Below are 4,271 nucleotides of genomic sequence, written 5' to 3'. Positions count from 1 at the left end.
CACATAGTTTTGACGGCGCCTGCTTGGGCCTACGTAGTTCCTAATCGGTTAAATCGAAGTACATTGTCCTCTGAGGGGGCCAGAGACTTGACATAAGGAGTTTGTGGAAATTTTGTCGAGCCAGTGGCGCCAAAATACTTTAAATGGTCGTTGAACTCTTTTACGTCACGAATTACAAAGTTCGGCGCGAAATTTAAAAATGAAACTTTGAACTTGGTTTTCTCCTCTAATAATAAACCTATGGTGGTGAAATAAACTACACAAGAGTTCTCCGAGCACACTTTCTCAATCTAAACCAATTCATTGTTTCTCTTTAGTGTCCCTTTAATGCGACTAAGCTTATTTGGGGCGGCAAACACAACCTTCATCCCCACATCGCTTTCCTACGTTCTTCAGGCCATGCGACTTCTTATACTTACGTGGAATAACTGCAATATTTCTAGTTTCTTCATTATTTACGGATGGAGGAGGCCCGTGTTAATCTTTCTTTGCCATGTGAACAGATTTTCGCAAACCGATACAGCGATACGCAGGATATCCCGCCTCTTTGATCACTGCAGCCGGAAACTACTGCTCATTATGTGCGCAAGTTTTTTTCCGATGCTGTGTGTAATCATGACATCACAGTTCCTCATTTAACAATATTCGAATGCGCCGACGCGAAATTAAACACCGATTTTGCTGAACGCAGGCTATACTGCCCTCAAACATGCTCCGCAGTGAAACTTAAAAGCATGTATCAAGAAACTGCAAATTATCAGAACAAGGCATCTCGCAAGTGATTCTAGTCCCATCCCATTTTGTTTAAACACGTTTAGAATGTGCTCACTTCATTGTACAGCGCGTGACTTGTCAATTAAAATCAAATAATCATCTGTATACCTGAACACTGTAACACCTCTCCACAGCTTGGTTAAACCCGATCACGAGCCGCTAAGGCTTTAAATGCCATAGCGGCTTGTGAACAAGTAATCGTTGAATAAATACGAATTCGGTGTTCCAGCTTGCATTGCTCATGATAACACGTTTTGAGTTCATGTATCGGCACGTGATAACTCGCACGCCGCTTAAGGGGAAACACGGGTCTTGAAAGCGAAAAAATTGCGAAAAAAAACGATTTTTCAATTTTGTTGTTGTTGCATTCAGGACATCTTCCTGCACGTTCTCGTAAAATTCTAGGCCTGTAAACTGTATAGTTTCCCTGAAGATCACATTTACTACGCGAACTTTCTAGTTTCGCTCGCGGTAAACGCCATAAAACGACCAGTTTCGCGCCGCCGTCAATTTGCAACCGTGCCACGGAGCACAGCCATCTTGGCCTCCTTTGAAACTGCATTCTTCGCTCTTTTTTTCCCGCCAAACGCGAGTTTTCAGTGATACGCTGCAACTGAACAATCAAACAAAAAAGAAAACGGAACCTAGCTATCTCATTGGCCCACAGCCCCACGTGACAAAAGTGCGTCTCCTCATTGGTCCGTGGTTGTTTGCGGCTGGTTCCGGTGAAAACGAACTGCCGCCATTTTGAAAGAGACCGTTGTCGTCTATCGTCGTGCGCCATGCCTAACGGTTATCGGAAATTTCGCGCCGTGCACAAGTTCGGCAAATCGCGACGGAAGCGTGTTGCGAAGCGAGAAAATGCATCGCTGCCTTCGACCGAGCCCGCTGTCACCATCAACTTCCTTGAACCAAAGTACCTCACACGAGATAGTTCACATGAACTCGACGGTAGAGGCCTACGCTGAGCAGCCACGCCCTTATGACCAAAGTTCACAGTTGCTGCTGAAGTAACAACACCCCCCCCCCTTCCCGTCTTCTTTCATGCTCCTGCACCGGTCTTTCATCGGGCTGGGCCTTTCCGCCCTGTCTGAGGAGCAACAATCGACGGGGGAGGCCTCGCATGCAGGGGGATGTTATTGCATGGGCCCCTCATGAGACGGAGATGGCCGGCTCGTTTCACCTCTGCTTCAGCCGCATTCGTCGCCAGTCTCGCATGCTTTTACTCGTGGGTAGAACATACGATGTGCGAGGTGATGTTATCGATTTAGACTTTATGCGGAAAATAATGGTGACGGCAAAAACCTGTCGAGAGTGTCCATATAATTGCTATTGCAGCAAAAGTGAACATTTAAGTTCTCTCATCTTCTAATTTGTACGTGTCAGCAGTTTAAAATAACAGACAGCTGAGCTATGGTAAGCATTCATGTTATAGAGACAGGGCGTGCAAACACAGACACAAGAGAAAAGTCAAGACACCACAAACGCCGACTAACAACTGAAAAGCTGCACAACAGCGGAAAAGAAAGAAGTCACGAAAACTAATCTGCGCATGCCCATGCAATAGGTGAACCTATTAATCAGGCATGCGGGTGGTTTACGTGAGAGATAACTATTCAGACACTTCATTTCTTCTTTATGCAGGTTAATTGATGGTTGGCACGCATGCGCTACCACTATTATCGATATGCCAGGCCTCAGCCATTAAACGTGCTTCTTCATTCCTGTGTCAGTACAAAATTGCGCTTTCATCGAATTTTGCTGTGCACTTACACTCTCGAGAGAGTGTAAGGGCACACCAAAATTCCATGAATGCACAATTTTGTGCCGGCACAGGAATGAAGAAACAGAGTGTAAGTGCATGCCAAAATTTGATGAATGCGCCATTTTGTTAATCGTGTTGTCTTGATAGCCGTTTTGCCTTGGTGGCTCAGTGTTTACGGTGCTCAGCTGCTGACCAAAAAGTCGCTGGTTCGATCCTGGCCATGCCGGTCACATTACGATGGAGGCAAAATGCTAGAAGCCCATGTACTCTGCCATGTCAGTGCACATTAAAGAACACGAGGTGGTCGAAATTTCCTCAGCCGTCAGCTACTATGGCATGCTTCATATTGATATTGTGGTTTTGTCATGTAAGACCCCAGGTATTGTTATTATTATTAGTAGTAGTAGTATCGCAGTGTGACTGGGATATTTCTTGTTTATCTTTTTTTTTCGCTGACAAACAAACCTGCAAAATATGAGCTACGGAAGAGCCTTTGAAAACCTTTTCTTATTGAGCTATAGATTGTGAAAAGTATGCTTGCTTTGCTTATGTGCAGTAAAAGATACTCCTTCCATGTTGTAAGAAATGGTGTTTTCTTCCGCAATCTCAAAATGTTGTTTCAAGCTCTTGAAAGTTCGCCGTGAGGATCTTGAAATTCCCTTCAATGTTTTTTCTGCACAGTCCTATGAATAGTCTTTCCACTTGCAGCAGCTGGTGGTGTTTCTCTTTGGGCACTGCATTGCACAAGATCGCCGTTTCCTCATCATCCATTCCTGTGCTGAGTGCAGCACCACATCACTTGTGCAGGTAAGTGTTAGAAACTGACTTCCTTTTCTTTTTTTGATGCTTGGTTTTTACAGATGGCTTGGCTTGGAAAGGTAGCAGGAATGAATAACCTGTAAATTTGGGATAGCGGTGTTTCTTTTTAAAGAGCAGAGTTCTTGAAGCCTTTCGTTATTCAGGGTAGTGCGAACAGGAATTATGGTCATGAACCAGTATGTGCTCGCTTCATCTGGTTCAACTTCTACTTCGCTTCCACAACACTTGACGCGGCTCTTCTTTCTTTCCTTTCCTTGCTATTAAGAGCAGAGCTCTAAGCTTTTCGTTGCGCCGGGTAGTGTGAACAGAATTATCATCATCATGAACTGGCACGCGCTCGCTCTCACAGCATGTGCACCAGCTTGTCCGGCGTGGAATGCAATGGCTATGATGGGCGAGTCTGTTATGCGAGTAAAAATCACGTAACATCATGTAGCCGGAATATAGGTCGAATTTTCAAGAAACAGCCGTAAAAAGTCGACCCTCATCTTATATACCAGTCATTTGCAGGAAAACTTTGGAAGTCAGGCCACTATGGGCAACTGAAGTCAACCGCCTCCATCGCCATCATCAATGCCTCTTAACAGGATGGCAACACCTCCTAATATGAGGCGTTGCTGTTGCAATCATTGGCGTCGTTCTTTACCGCCTTCCTTGTGCTGTGGGTGGCCTAATTTTGTGTTTTTGTTGTTGTCTTGTGAATCTAATTGGGCTCTGAGCAAGTTTTTTTTCTTGTTCTTGACCGGTGGCTGATGACAGTTCACCGTAGTGTTCAAGAAAACAGCGATCGTGTTCGCGAAAGCACGAAGAAATCTGCTCTGAAGTGTGTGGAAATGTGTTGGGATGCTAGTGCGCGGGAATGCGAGCAGGAGCTGTGAGTCACAAATAATAACTGAATGTTTATCTTTGCACG

This window comes from Rhipicephalus sanguineus, chromosome 3 (genome assembly GCF_013339695.2).
Source record: "Rhipicephalus sanguineus isolate Rsan-2018 chromosome 3, BIME_Rsan_1.4, whole genome shotgun sequence".
Taxonomy (NCBI): domain Eukaryota; kingdom Metazoa; phylum Arthropoda; class Arachnida; order Ixodida; family Ixodidae; genus Rhipicephalus; species Rhipicephalus sanguineus.
The sequence above is the reverse complement of the archived record's forward strand: the minus strand, read 5'-3'. Positions refer to the sequence as shown.